Source organism: Lissotriton vulgaris, chromosome 12 (genome assembly GCF_964263255.1).
Source record: "Lissotriton vulgaris chromosome 12, aLisVul1.2, whole genome shotgun sequence".
Taxonomy (NCBI): domain Eukaryota; kingdom Metazoa; phylum Chordata; class Amphibia; order Caudata; family Salamandridae; genus Lissotriton; species Lissotriton vulgaris.
The window spans coordinates 547,009,800-547,026,141 of record NC_141700.1 but is presented as its reverse complement, the minus strand read 5'-3'; positions in this window follow the sequence as shown (position 1 = coordinate 547,026,141).

Sequence of the window (16,342 nt, the reverse complement as noted above, 5' to 3'; positions counted from 1 at the left end):
GACACCATCCAGTCCTCTTGCTGCAGCACCAAAAGAACCTGTGAAAGGGTTAGCATCTTGAATTTCTCCTGCTTCAGGTAAAAATTCAAGACCCTGAGGTCCAGAATCTGATGTAACCTGCCATCCTTCTCGGGGGATCAGAAAATACCGGGAATAGTACCCGAACCCCTTTCCTGCTCTGGAACCACCTCTATCGTACCGTTTTGTAATAAAGCAAGAACCTCCTTCTGTAGAAGAAGTAAATGATCCTCTGAACAAAAACCTCGACAAGGAGGAAGAGGTGGAGGAAATTCCTGAAGGAAAGGGGGTACCCATTCTCTAGGAGGTTTAAAACCCAGAGGTCTGACGTGACCGATTTCCAACCCTGTAGAAAGTGAGACCACCGACCCCTTACAGGACCCACATGATCCAGGAGGTCAACAACCTTTACAAAGCAACTTTTACAACGCACTACCATTACAACAAAACTTTTACAATGCAACATCCATTACATCGCATGCCATTACAACGCAACCATTACAACGCATGACACTACAACGCATGACACTACAACGCATCACACTACAACGCATCACACTACAACGCATCACACTACAACGCATGACACTACAACGCATGACACTACAACGCATGACACTACAACGCAGTCATTAAAACGCATACCATCACAACGCATACCATCACAACGCATACCATCACAACGCATAGTACCCTTACACTATCCAACACTTACCCTACTGTTGCACCCCCTGGAGTTAGAATAGTAATTTTTACCCCTACTATCCAACACTTACCCTACTCTTGCACCCCCTGGAGTTAGAATAGTATTTTTTACCACTGCACTATCCAATACTTACCCTATATGCAATGTAATGATATGCGTTGTAATGGTATGCGTTGTAAAGGTAGTATGCGTTGTAATGGAATGCGTTGTAATGGATGTTGCGTTGTAAAAAATGCATTTTAAAGGTATGCGTTGTAAAAGTATGCGTTGTAATGTCATACATCCCCCTAGGATGGGGGATCTAGGGCTGCTTTCCTGTGTTACCAGGGGGAGCAGGAGAGGTAGAAGAGGAGGAGAGCTTGTGAGCTGACCCACGCTGGCGACCTCTGGTTCTTCCTCTATAGGACTTCGAGAGGATTTTGCTGCTGCTGCGGAGGTGGACGCAAGCTGCGAAAGGAAGACATTCCAAAACAACGATACTTCTTAGAACCAAACCCCCTTGACTGGGTTTGAAATCCTAAGGATTTTGCTGTGGCTTTGCTATCTCTAAACCTTTGAAGCGCAGAATCAGCCTTCTCTCCGAAAAGTTTTGAACCATCAAAGGGCAAATCAATAAGGGTAGCCTGTACGTCTGGGGAAAATCCAGAGGATCTAAGCCAAGCCTGTCTCCTGGTAACTATGGAGGAATGCATAACGCTGGCCACCAAATCAGCAGGATCCAGGCCAGATTGTATAACCTGTCGAGCAGCAGCCTGAGCATCCGGCAGAACCGCCATAACATTTCCCTGCTCTTCATCAGGCAACTTTGGCACCAATTGCTTAGCCAAATCCATCAAAGCATGAATATAACGGCTCAACAAACCCATAGCATTGGTTGATTTTAGTGCAATGCTAGATGAAGAAAAGACCTTTTTAGCAGATTGCTCCAACTTCTTAGAGTCCCTGTCAGCAGGAGCCTGAGGAAATGCGCCTAAAGATTGCTTGGAGCAGGATGCCTGCCCCACCAATCTTTCTGGAGACGGATGTGAAGACAGAAAGGGAGGGTCCCCTGGAGAAGAACTATATGTTTTTCTATTGAAGAAGGCGAATGCAAAACTTCAGTGAGCAAATTCGGCTTATACTCAGCAGTAGGTAGTTGGAAGTCTGAAAGCTCCGCAGCCTTTCTGATAACTGTATGATAAGGAGCTACCTCTTGACTAGGGAAGTCCTTGATGAAGAAAGTTCCCGCTCAGGGGAGGTATCCAGTCAACTTGCCTCCTGAATTCCTTCGAATTCATCTACAGATTCCTCTCTCACCCTCTTCAACCTCCTCTATTTAATACTGTTCTTCCTCCAACAGTCTCTGTGCCTCTCTCCTCGAGCGAAACCTTGGTTGCGGAGTCGGCAGTGCCATATGCGGCACCGACAGCTCTGGAGCCGGATTCGAAGGAGGATCTGAAGGTGGAATCGGCGCCATATGAGGCCGAGAGGTAGACCCACCAGACAACGCTGAGGACTCCATATACGGCATCGAAAATCTCGGAACCGGAAACTGCCATGACGGCGCAGTCAGCATGAAAGGCATAAAGGGTGCCTGGACATAATGCTGAGGCATGCCCAAATTAAAGGCCAGCGGACCCATGGGACCCGAAGGTGCTCCGTAGGGGAAGGCTGCCTTGGCAAATACCCCATACATTGCATTTAAAAATGCATTAGATCCGAACCGGGAGTAGGAAACTGTGGATATGGAGTAGAGTTAGCATCCACAAGAGGAGCATCCAACGTCGGGACAGCCGGATCCACTGGCGGAGCAACAGGATCAACCTCATGTATAGGAGAATGATCATCCTGAACTGGCAAGCCCTCCGAATCCGGCAAACCACTCAGCGCCGGAGACTGCGCCGGAGTGCCTTTTGGAGACTGAGATCTCTCCGGAGTCACCTGAGGAGATGGCGAAGAGAACACCAAGACCTTCTGACGACGTCCAGGAGCCGGCACAGATGACCTCGAAGCCTTACCTTTCGACGAACGGCACAGAGATCCATGTCTCCTCTTCTTATTGTGTTTCCTCGATTTAGACCCATGCGAAGTCGACAACTTCTACTTCGATCTTTTACGTCCTCTTCCTTCCTTTTTTGCCTTTGCTATAAAAAGCTTGGCCTCCAGTTCTTTTAGAGCCTTTGGGTTCATCTTTCGACAACTAGAACAGTCTTCCACCATAAACAATCCTCATGGGGGTCAGTGATAGACATGTGACCCCCACACTCCCTACAGGGCTGACACCCAGACTTCCTCTGAGACGCCATCGCAACAGCAACAGTTAAAGAAGAAAGAACAATAGAGTAACTCGACACATTAGGGAGAGTCCCAGAAAAAAATTACGTGTTGACGGCGCAGAAAAAAGGGAAGTGACTTCATCACGCCGACGAGGCTCTCTTATGGCTCCGGTCACGTCTTGCGTAGTCGTGAGCGGAGCCGTAACATTGTGACGTCCTAGTCAGCATGGAGAGCTGGGAAAAAAGTTTCTGCGGAATGCTAGCGCAGGGAATATTCATAAGGTGAGGAATCCACAGGCAGATGTATCCATCAGAAATTGAACTTCTACATTTCTAGCGATGTTCTAGTCTAATTCAAAAGTTCTTTGTTGCTGCTTTTTGTGAGGGGCAATACAGTAATTATGCATAATATTGGCCTATGTGCCTTGAAATAAAATTGCGTTTTAAGCTCAGTAAAATTTGCAGAGACATTATTCCACCTGAAAGTAGATTCTGCTGCCACTAAAGGTAAAATGCAATTATGGCTTCAGATTAGGCCAATCAATTGTCAAGTGTTTATGTGCAAAAGGGAGATTTTTCTTTTTTAACACAAAATAATTAGCTCTTCAAAATCAAGGATAATAAAAACCGCCCCTTTGCCGTTTTCAATATTCAAGTGCCTTTGATGACGGGATGGCAAGCAATCAACACTAATAAAAGTTGTGATCGTTCCTCCTGCACATTTAATGAGGCACTGCTCAAGTAAGGAGCGCTGGACTCAACTGTTAACCCTGTGAGTGCTGGCTGGTTGCAGGATTCCTTCTGGCTTTGGCAAACGCAAGGAATCGGTCTACTTAAGAGGCTAGTGTGGGTAAATGTTTGTGGCTTTTCATCATAACCACTAAAAACCACAACTTCGAAATGGTTACAACTGTAGATATGCTGTGTCTAGCAAACATGCATCCACTGTACTATTATAGCTCACAAAACTATGTGAACAACCTCTTGGCACAGATCTTTGTATGCTGTACTTAATAGCAAGGCTGTCTAACATTCTGCCCCACATTTTAAGGGCGGGAGAGGGGTGCTGGAGTTGTGTGTTGGTATTTATATATTCAATAAAGAAAAAGAACCCCCCCCCCCCCCCCAAAAAAAAAATTCACGCAGTTAAAGGATGGTTTTTGTTCAGCAAATATGAATCCCAAAAAAACACAAGGCATAACTTAAAGAGGGTGTATGGGGTGGAACTCCTCCTAAGTAATCTCTCAGGAGGAACAGCCCAGCAGGGACTGTCGCAGTCGCAGTCACATCACATTTGGGAGGGCTTCCTAGCAGAAGTGCAGGCAGCAGTGCTTTAAGTGGGTCGGGTAAAACAGACTGTGAAACAGGTCCCTACTGGATATTATGGGCCATATGTATGAACACATTTTCCCATTGATACAGAATGGGTGAAACCCTTTGATGCATCTGGCCCTATATTCAAGTTCTTAACGTTATAAGACAACATACAGATCAGCGTCGCAACAGTGATTGTAAAAACCCTTAGGTAATACATGTCAAGATTGATAGAACCCCACTCCACATGCAAACAGGGACTTCACACACGTTTTATATCATTTTGCATTCCCTACAATTATTTGCCCTTTTCAAATGTTATGTTTCTGTATTTATTCCTCCAACATGGAGTCTTCTATCGCGCAAACTGGAAACTAAGGGCCTGATTCATCAAACAAAAATCTGTCCCTTTGCGAGCGGTATTTTTGCATTTGGGATGCATCATCCCAAATGCAAAAATCGCAATTTTAGAAATCGCTAAATTGCGATTATTTGCATTTAAGAAATCTCAATTTGAGATTCCTTAAATGCAATGCATGAAAGTGTTTAAAATAGTGAATTTGCTAATAGGGCACGCAAATTACCATGAAGTACAACTTTGTGGTAATTTGCAAAAACTTTGAAAAATGCACTAAAGTGCATTTTTCAAAGTTCCATGTTGCGCACACACATGCCCTAAGGGCATGTGTGTACGCAACATATGTGCACATATCAATTTCAGGGGTGCAACAGGTTGTCCTTTGGACACCCCTGCACCCTTGAAATCGCAATCTCAATTTGCGAATCGCTAATTGCGATTCACAAATTGAGATTGTCTTCCCATTCATTCCTATGGGCCTCAAGGCCCATAGGAATGAATGGGGAGGTATTCCTTAATTGCGATTCGCAATTTGCGAGTCGCAATTAAGGAATTCTAAGAAATCGCTTTTTTTTAAGTAATTTCTTGATGCATTCCATTTTGCAGTTCCTTAATAGCGAATCGGTATTTTTCGCTATTAAGGAATCGCAAATTGGTTTGTTGATGCATCTTGGGGTAAGTCGCCTCGAGGTATCTGGGTGAGTACGGGTTAAGTTTGGGACTTTATGGCACAGCGCCATTGAGAGATCTGGACCAGAGGTCTGAGGTAGGAAGAGTTTGTCACATTGCTGGTTAGTGGGTTGTAAAGGTATTCAGATTACACGCACATCCAATCTTTGGCCTCTCTAAAAAGTGCACAGAGTGATGGTCATATATGTGGCAAATAGTAAGTGAGTGCAGGAGGTTAATACCCGTTGGAGCGACAAAGGAAAAGAAAATGAAGTGCTGCAAGCTGACTGGGTGGTGTGCGCGCTCGGTTTAGGTGTCGATAAAGTGGGTGAGAAGAAAGGTACTATGGGCAGAAGTAGAGTAAAAAGGATGCCTTGAAGCTGGATGGGTTCCAACTTAATAACATAAGATTTCCCTGACCGTCTGGAGCCATACGATTGAACAGTACCTTACTGTAATTTAGTGTGTAGGTTGGCATGTGTCATCCTTCGTTGGAGTGACACTGCTCTATGTGGTGTCCTCTGTGCACAAATCCATAAATGTGTGCAGTTCCGTAGTGATGGTCCAATACGTCCACTTTTGGTAATAAGATCAACAGAGGTCAAAGACATCCTTGTTAGGAAGCACAAGCCCTTAGTCACCAAAAGGTGCCATGATTCATCACTGGACTGTGCACTTTGTAGAACTGGCACTGTAATGCCAGACAGGCCCCTAAGGGGCTTTTTGCCAGAAATCAAGGAATGCCATAAAGTCTGGATTTCCAAACTCAAACCCTCAGAGTTTTAGTGAGGGAAAGGAATCTGTGAAGGGTAGATCGTCCAAAACAAGTGAAAAGATTAAAATTAACTAAAAAGGCACCCAAAGACTGTTTATGTTAAAGGAGCCTTTGTTAAGATTAGTTTACAGCTTAGTGTATGTGGCGTTAGTGCTCAAAGCAAAGCCTTGCCTGGCAGAGACAGAAAAAACAGTGAGAGAATACCAGAAAGATAACATGGCCTGATCTCTTTTTTTGGGGGGGCGCAATCTGGCATGTATCGCACCAAGCCACAAATTTGTCGTAACAGCAGGCATATGCAACTTTCGTTATGGGACGCCTGGCAGCCAAGATGACACCCACAACCTCCAGAGCAAGGTTGAAAGTGTACAGCTATCACTGCTCAGTCTACAAACATGAAGGTGGAGATTACAAAGGCCTCAGTGCTGAACCATGCCAGATGCCTCAACAGCAGGTACTCCCATAAAGGCAGTCTGATCAGAAGACATAGGCTCAAGCTTCTTGCCCAATCTGAAACAACTAGGACGACATGGGTCTGCTGTGTCCTGATATCCTTCAGAACTTGCGGGAGGAGTGGTATCAGCAGAAAGGCATACAGAAGTCCTGAGATCCATTTGAGGCGGAACTTCTCTCAGACCTAAAGATGGCTTGGAAACTCCAATGTGCAGAAGTTCAGACATTGCGCATTCTAGGCAATGGTGATAATATTGAGCCATGGTTCTCTATATTTTCTGAAGAGACCTTATGCCACCTTCGGGCATAGCCATCATTTTAGATCCTCCCGGTATTGATGGCTGATCCTGTCCCCCTTAGAATTCAAGGACCCTGTCTGGTGGTTCACAACCAGGAAAATATTTTGGTGGTCCTGCCATTTTCAGAGGTACTAAGCCTCCTAGCACAGCACCTGTGACCCACGCCTAAATCTGTTTGCTGAAGTACCACATGGTAAAGGTGTTCGTGAGTGCCTGTACCAGCCTCTCCTTCATGGATGGAAGGAAGGCTTTCAAGGCCAAGCGGGGGGCGCTCAGCTCCAGAAGGTTGATATGGAGTTGGGGCTCTGCCAGAGACCAGAGGCCTCTGATCTCCATGTCACCCAGATGGCCGCACCTTCCCAGAAGCAATGCATCGATCACCCAGTCAGCTCTGGGTGGGGAAGGGAGAGGGGTCTGCCACTGACCTAATCACGGTCCAGTACCCATCATCACAACTCTCTCTTGCAGTCACTTTCTAAAGCTGAATGTTGTCTGAGAGTTCCCATTGATGTTGGGCCCACTGGGACTTTAGATCCCACTGCAGAGCCCACATATGCCAGCTGGTGTGTGCGACCAGCAGGATGCAGAAGGCCATTCGTCCTAGCAGCACCAGAGTCAACCTCACTGAAATCCAGGACTCACCAGCAGCTGGTGTTAACAGATAGGACAGCCAAGCTGGTAATGGGTAAAACAAGTTTGCCTAATGTTTCCACTCGCTTAGATTCCCTATCAGGTTCAATGGTGGGAAATGTGGTGGAATTAGAGTGGACGGTGTAAGCCTGTACCACTAAGCTTTCTGGTGAGGGGTGCTGGGAACGAAAATCCCGGTCGCCAGGAGCAGGGCGATGGCACCTGCTAATTAACTGGGAAGCCAAAGCAAGGTCTGGCCCATGCTCATATCAATCAGCACCATGCCACAGGGAAGAAACGGCTTGGAAGAGTTTGCCCTGGTTGGAGGACTTCTTGCAACATATTTGTTTTACCATCCAAGGTGGGGAGCTGGAAACCAGGTACTTCGGCTGCCCTACGCATCACCATTCCTCTGTGACTGGACCAAGGGGAGGAAAAAGCCCTGTATTTGGAGAGATATTGAAGGCTCTGGCCTCCTGTATGTCCTTGTACCAATCGTCATCTTGGTAGGGCTGAGCCAGATCATAGTCATAATCTAAATCAGTCCTGAAAAGGGAATGCAGAGTGTTGAACTTGTGGCAATTCAAGTGGAGGGAAGTGTTGATGTCGGACTGGATTCGGAAAAAACAATGGCGCTTGCATCCTCAGTTATCACGGCATTGTCATCGTTGCTCGGGTTCAGTGTGGGTCACCGCACGGAACAAGAGCTGGAGGAGAGAGAGACTCGGAGGGTCCACCTGTTGCAGAGCACAAACCTACCAGTGGTTTCTCAGATGGAAGACAGCTCATATCAGCTGAACTCTTCAATCTGATGCGGTGTGGTTGAAGGCCCTGGAAACTCTGGTTGCAATGGAACCAGCTGTGGGATCGGCTCTGAAGTCAACTGACTTCAGGAGCGAGATCGAGAATAGTGATGCCACCAACATGCTTGCTGAGATGAACGTTAGTGGTGCCAGGCAGCTTTGATTCTTGTGTTTATGATTTCTTGAAATTGGAGTGCGACGAAATCTGACCTCTGGAGTGGCTTCATGGACTCAAGCAACAGGACAGATCCAAGACACGCTCCATGTTCCGGGTTCGTTCTTGAACGGTCCCAGCGCGGGGTTGTGTTATGTGTGGCAATGTAAAGTTTTGATTCACGGTTCCTGATGGACTTTGTGTTATTCGAAGTGCAATTACTGCAGGCCTTGGAGTCATAGCCCGACCCTAGGCACCAAAGGCACACCTGATGGAGATTTGTCAGAGACATTGGTTAGTGACCACCTGTATGGGCCTTGAAACATGTTTTAGTGGGCGAGATCCCTTGCACACTGAAGAAAATGTGAAAATATCAAGATATTTGACGGTGAGAGATGAGAGGGAGCTCTGGATCCACGCCTGGTGGCACGGAAAGAAAGGAGCGGAGAGTGTGCGGTAGCGGCACCTACATAGGCCTATATAGGAAGCAAGACCCCCTGGGCTCTGCTTTCCCAGTACGCAGCTCAACCTCAGCCCCGACTGCTAGTGCCCCTGCCTCCCACGCAGCAGTACATGATTAGAGTCCCCTGCACTCTCCTCTCTGCCTTCTGGCATCTTGTCTCGCTTTTACCTGCTGTTTAGGTCTCTCCTGAGCCAATGCGCTTGCGCATTGCTCCGGCGAGATTATAGTAAGCAGGCCGAAAAGTCTACCAAAGCGGCGAATTAGACACAGTTTATGTGAGACAGGAGCGTGCACAACGCCAGCCACGTCACACACCACCATTTGTCTGTGCCTCAGCATCAGACTTCAAAGGAATGCGCTCCCGCCCGCCCCCGCCACAGCAATGCCGAGAGCTTGTTTTATGTCTGACTCTCCTCTGTCCTGCCAAACCAGATTCATTTTTTTTCCCTAAACAAACGTACTTGCTCGCTACACCTCGCTTTTTCCTGCATTCGGACCATGTTTTCCTCGCATCCTCTTCCGTCCCCTTCTCCCCTCTCTCTATCACGCCGACTCCGGCTTTCACTCCTCTCCGTTGACCCATGCTCTTCCTCTCTTGCCCTCAACGTACCCAGTGTTTTCTCCCCCTACACCCCATGCACCCCTCGGGCCCCCTCATGCCTTTTCCTGGTGACTGCTCTCTACTGCTTGCCCTCCGCTTCCATCTTGAATCTCCCTCCACGTCCTTTCATCTCTCTGCTCTCAGCCTCCCTGCGTCCTCTCTTTCACACCGTCCTTTCTTCCGCCTTACCTCACCCACCCGTCTCCGCTTCCTTTCCCTCTCTTGCAGTCTTATATCCTTCGCCTCCCTGCTACCCCTACCCCTACCCCCGCCCTCGCCTTTCTCTCTTTTTCCACGTTTGCTGGTAATTCTTCCCTTCTCCTTTCGACCCCCACCCCCATCCTTTCTCCTTCTTTCACTCAACCCTTCTGTCCCTCTCCCACCTCCCTCGAGCGCTATTTCCCACTCGCCCCCTAAATACACACATATGTATACATTCACTTCACGCGTCCATAGACTACAGGTTTACATTTTTAGCATGGATGCTCCTAACATGCTACGGGCACATTATAAATTATGTCTATTGTTCAATTGCGTCACTTATGTGATCATGACGTGGTTCCTGGAAATGCTTCATAAACTGGACTGACATGACATCCGAGCAAATCCCAACAGACCCATTCAGCACGTGCCGGGGTCGAGCAGATTAAAGGATCACTGCACTGTGCCCAGATTTCTTTTAAAGGGTCTTAAGGCGCTGTCGGGCACGCTTAATGCTGCTGACAACCAGTTTGTTCATCTCTACAGATTCAATGTATGTGGCATTTATATTAATATTCGTTTGTTCTTTCTCTGTGCGCCGGAAGACCAATATTTATCCAACACTAAACCTTTCTTCAGATTTCAAATGGATACCACGCTTTTTAATGTATATACTTCATTTCCAATAGCCTTTCATATTTTTTCCCTTCTTTTCTCCCTCCGTTCTTTTTTATTTGTATTCAATTTCTTTTTGCAACCAGCTCACACTCTTGCGCACGGTGAGACATGTATTTAAACAAGACGTTTCATACAAACATCACACATTACAAATGAATGGAAAGAAAGTCTTTGTGTTATGAAAAGTAAAAGCAGGCGTGTCGAGTTACTTTTTAGGTCTCGCTGAAGCCAACGCGCATGCGTTCCTTCTGCCATAGTATAGTAGGGCTTCCAAAAATGCTCCCCAAGTCTGCAGATCGGACACAGTGCATGTGCGACTGGCACGCGTACACCATCTGTCCTCCTGCAGCTTTGGGAGCTATTTCGCGGCCGCTTTGATGTTCTCAGTGAGCCGCGCGGCCACTGAGAACATCAAAGCGGCCGCAAAATGCTGACCATTTGCCTCTTAGTCTCCCTTGTTCTTTTACGTTTTTAAACAGCTTTGCACTTGCCTTCTAAATCGAGACCCATCAGTTTTCAAATGTTTGTTATTTATTGTTTAATGAAACACTTTGGCTTTTTTTGTTTGGTTAATTTTCTTTCTTTTGTGTTTTTCTTTTATGTTTAAACGTGATGTGGAAATTGTTTATTTAACTGTAATGTTTGGCACGGTTGCTTCATGACGCCTCAAGAGTTATCTTTGTGCTCAGTCCAAGCAACTAAAGATGAAGCAAAGTTACCCTTGCAGAAACTGGTTTGCTTTTAAGGAGTTGGTTAACTCGGTGGTTTTGAAAATTACCTTTTCTAACCCAGGCTGAACACTCCTTTCAGTTACAATGTCAAATATTAGATTTTTTTAAAATAAATTCTTTGTGAAAAATGTAATGTTTTGGTCTTTTTGCACAACGTGAAGCAGAATGTGCAGTGTATTTTCGAGGCATGGTTCCTTCACCCCAGTCCTGCCTTCTTTAATAGATCCTCGATGAAATACAGTATTCTCGTCCAGAGTTTCCCTATCATTAAACACCTTGTTTTTTTCGTTGCACACTTTCAAACTTTTTCTTTGGCACACATATTACCAGCCTTCAGTGCACACTTTCACCAGGCATGCACACCACCAGCCATCAGTGCACACTTTCACCAGGCACACACCAACGGACGTTGGTTGGTGGTGTGTGCCTGGTGAAAGTGTGCACTGTCAGTGCACGCTTCCACCCCAGGCATACACACCACCAGCCATCAGTGCACGATTCCACCAGGCATACACACCACCAGCCATCAGTGCACGCTTCCTCTAGACACACACACCACCAGCCATCATCACCAGTCAGTGCATGCTTCCATCATGCACACACACTACTAGTTGTCTGTGCACGCTTCCATCAGACACACACCACCAGCCATCAGTGCATGCTTCCACCAGGCATACACCACTGTTTGTCAGTGCACGCTTCCACCAGGCATACACACCACCAGCCGTCAGTGCATGCTTCTAGCAGGCAGACACACCACGATCCGACCCACCTAATTTTTAGACAACTATTTTTTTATGTATTGTCTTTTACACACTTTTGTTAGGCTGATCTATTTTAGTACACATACTGACTGCAATCTGGCGTTTATGAGTTTTTTTCTGGCACACCTCTACCCCAAAGCCTCTCACTGAAAGGTTTGAACTCTAGATCTGCCACGCTTGCAAATGCCTTACAGTGAAACCCCACACACACCACACACACAACCACACACACACCCACACACACACCCACATACAACCACACACACAACCCCACACACAACAAACACACACACAACTACACTGAAGACTAAACCGTCAGTGCACAGTTTCACCACGCACAGACACCATCAGCCATCAGTGCACGCTTCCACCATGCACACACCAACAGATATAGTACACACTTTGACCAGGCACACACACACCCCCAGCCATCAGTGCACGCTTTCACCAGGCACACACACACCCCCAGCCGTCCGTGCACGCTTTCACCAGGCACACACACACCCCCAGCCGTCAGTGCATGCTTTCACCAGGCATACACACACCACCAGCCGTCAGTGCATAATTTCACCATACACACACACACCACCAAACGTCCGTGCACGCTTTCACCAAGCAAACACCCCCAGCCGTCAGTGCACGCTTTCAAAAGGTACACACACCACTAGCCGTCAATACATGCTTTCACCAGACACACACCACCAGTTGTCAGTGCATGCCCTCACTCTATTATCTATCGAACTATCTATCACCCTCCCTCGATCCATCTATCGCCCTCCCTCGATCCATCTATCGCCCTCCCTCGATCCATCTATCTATCGCCCTCCCTCGATCCATCTATCTATCGCCCTCCCTCGATCCATCTATCTATCGCCCTCCCTCGATCCATCTATCGCCCTCCCTCGATCCATCTATCCTTCGCCCTCCCTCGATCCATCTATCCTTCGCCCTCCCTCGATCCATCTATCCTTCGCCCTCCCTCGATTCATCTATCCTTCGCCCTCCCTCTATCCTTCGCCCTCCCTCTATCTATGGCCCTCCCTCTATCTATGGCCCTCCCTCTATCTATCTATGGCCCTCCCTCTATCTATATATGGCCCTCCCTCTATCTATCTATGGCCCTCCCTCTATCTATCTATGGCCCTCCCTCTATCTATCTATGGCCCTCCCTCTATCTATCTATGGCCCTCCCTCTCTCTATCTATGGCCCTCCCTCTCTCTATCTATGGCCCTCCCTCCCTCTATCTATGGCCCTCCCTCTATCTATCTATGGCCCTCCCTCTATCTATGGCCCTCCCTCTATCTATCTATGGCCCTCCCTCTATCTATCTATGGCCCTCCCTCTATCTATCTATGGCCCTCCCTCTATCTATCTATGGCCCTCCCTCTCTCTATGGCCCTCCCTCTCTCTATGGCCCTCCCTCTCTCTATGGCCCTCCCTCTCTCTATGGCCCTCCCTCTCTCTATCGCCCTCCCTCTATCTATCGCCCTCCCTCTATCTATCGCCCTCCCTCTATCTATCGCCCTCCCTCTATCTATCGCCCTCCCTCTATCTATCTATCGCCCTCCCTCTATCTATCTATCGCCCTCCCTCTATCTATCTATCGCCCTCCCTCTATCTATCTATCGCCCTCCCTCTATCTATCTATCGCCCTCCCTCTATCTATCTATCGCCCTCCCTCTATCTATCTATCGCCCTCCCTCTATCTATCTATCGCCCTCCCTCTATCTATCTATCGCCCTCCCTCTACCTATCTATCGCCCTCCCTCTACCTATCTATCGCCCTCCCTCTACTTATCTATCGCCCTCCCTCTACCTATCTATCGCCCTCCCTCTATCTATCTATCGCCCTCCCTCTATCTATCTAGCGCCCTCCCTCTATCTATCTAGCGCCCTCCCTCTATCTATCTAGCGCCCTCCCTCTATCTATCTAGCGCCCTCCCTCTACCTATCTAGCGCCCTCCCTCTACCTATCTAGCGCCCTCCCTCTACCTATCTAGCGCCCTCCCTCTATCTATCTAGCGCCTCACCACAGCATCACTCAGGGGCACCACAACATCACTATGCTCTACCACAGCATCACTGAACACCACAGCATCACTGAACACCACAGCATCACTGAACACCACAGCATCACTCGTCTCCACCACAACGCCACTCAGCGCCACCACTGCATCAATCTGTACAACCATTCAACAACAACTGGTTCAAATATGTTCTCTCAATGTTTCAAGCTTTATTAACAAATGTCACAAAAAGATGTTAATATTTCACTTCTGTTCTTGTATTTGTCACAATAAAATACACTGAACATAATCTTCACAAACGTTATTTACAAAAGTTTAAGCTACTGCCATTATAAATTAAAATAACTTAAGTATTCATTATTTAAAAAAATAAAAGCCAGTGTTATTTGTAATATCAATATATCCAAGTCACGTAAATACAACACATGTTGCATTACAAATGCTATAGTTGTCACATTTGCGAAAGTTAAAACTATTGGCATTGTAAATGACAAAGCTATTAATTTCGCTATTGTCAAAAACACATGAATAAAAAATGTGTCATTTATAATGCCAATAGCCCAAACTTTCCTAATGCGAGACCTATTGTATTGCAAATGCTTGTTTCATTTGATTGTGATTTGCTTTATCCAGCTGGATTTCATTATGTGCCATTTTCAGTTGCATTTTGTGCCTTTTTTGCTTGCATTTCATTCTGTGCCTTTTTTCAGACAGGTTTCTTTATCTGGCTTTTTCAGTTCTACTTCATTATGTGCCTTTTTCGCCGCAGCTCCGACCTTGCTTTTTGCCGCTTTCCCACCTCCAGCCGCTGCAGCATCCACGGCCCCTCCCGCTCCTGCCTCCCAGCTGTTCCCGACCTCTGCCTACCCCTACCCCTACCCCTACTTAATGGCGGCCGATGCGCGCTAGGTCGAGCAGGACCACCTAAGCTCTGCTCTCCCAGCACGCAGCCCCACCTTAGCCCCAACTGCTAGTGCTCCTGCTTCCCGCGCAGCAGTGCACGGTTCAAGTCCCCTGGACACTCTACACTCTACACTCTGCGTTCTGCGTTCTGGAATCTCGCCTCACTTTTGCCTGTTTTTCTTTTCATTTGATTGTCTTTTGCTTTATTCAGTTGGATTTCATTCTGTGGCGTTCTCAGTTGTATTTTGTGCCTTTTTTCTTGCATTTAATTCTGTGCCTTTTTCAGCTATATTTATTTTTGTGCCTTTTTCCATTTCATTTTCTGCCTTTTTCAGTTCTAGTTCATTTTGTGCCTTTTTCCCCACAGCTCTGACCTTGCTTTTTCCCCCGCCTCCAGCCGCTGCTGCCCCCGCGGCTCCACTCGCTCCCGTCACCCAGCTGTACCCACCTTCCCCCTACCCCTACTTAATGGCAGCTACTGCGCGGCCGCGCCGCTGGCAAGCCTGTCTGCGCCCCTCGGTGACCCACCCACGACCAGCACCAGGAACCCTGGGCCTCCGACCCGCCAGTCTTATGACTCAGCAACACTCCACGCACTAAACCCTCAAAGAAACAACAAATGCCAGTTGTCAACACCGAACACCACCTAAGGCCAGTTCTCCTGCAGACACTGCTGCCGCACATTCACCCACCTCCGGGCGCCCACCGCCACCATCAACCAGGGCTCGAGTCGGGGTACTACGCGGGTGGACGGCATCCCCCACTTATTTTACAGGGTGGACGCCGTCCCCCCTGCCAAACAGCTGGACTTCACCTTTTTAGCCTCTTTGGGACGGGATCGGAGCCACATTTCGTGACGTCACTTCCTGTCGTGACGTCACTTCCGGTGACAGCGTCCCCCCACTTTTATTTTAGGACTTGTGCCCTGCCACCAACCCACAGATGCTAGTACAGCTAAACCCCTGTACTGCATCCTCCTCAACGTTCGCTCCCTGCACAGGCACGCAGTAGAAATCTGGGATGTCCTCAGCACCCTCTCGCTGATGTTGCCTTACTCACAGAAACTTGGACCAATGCCAGCTCCGCTCCAGACATCACAACTGTCGCCCCCGATGGATCCATGATCCGGAAGAAGGACTGCCCCAACCACCCTGGCGGCAGACTAGCCATCGAACACAAAAACTCCCTCTGACTCACCACATCCAGCACAAACAACTCAACGTTCCCCATGGAGCACCTCCATTTCCAGATCCAGATAAACCCCAGAACGACTCTACATGGCACCCTCGCCTATAGACCTGCCTGACCACGTACTACGTTCACCACTACCATTGCAGACCTCATTGCACCCAACACCATTGCATCCTCGGACTACGTATTCCTCGAAGCCCTGAACTTTCACCTTAACAACCCCAATGGCCCCAACTCACTGCCCTCCTGGGCAACCTCGCCAACATTGGACTGAGACGGCTTGTCACCTCAGCTACCCCCTCAACCGTGCACCTCCCCACACAACCGACACCAACTCCGCAGCCAACG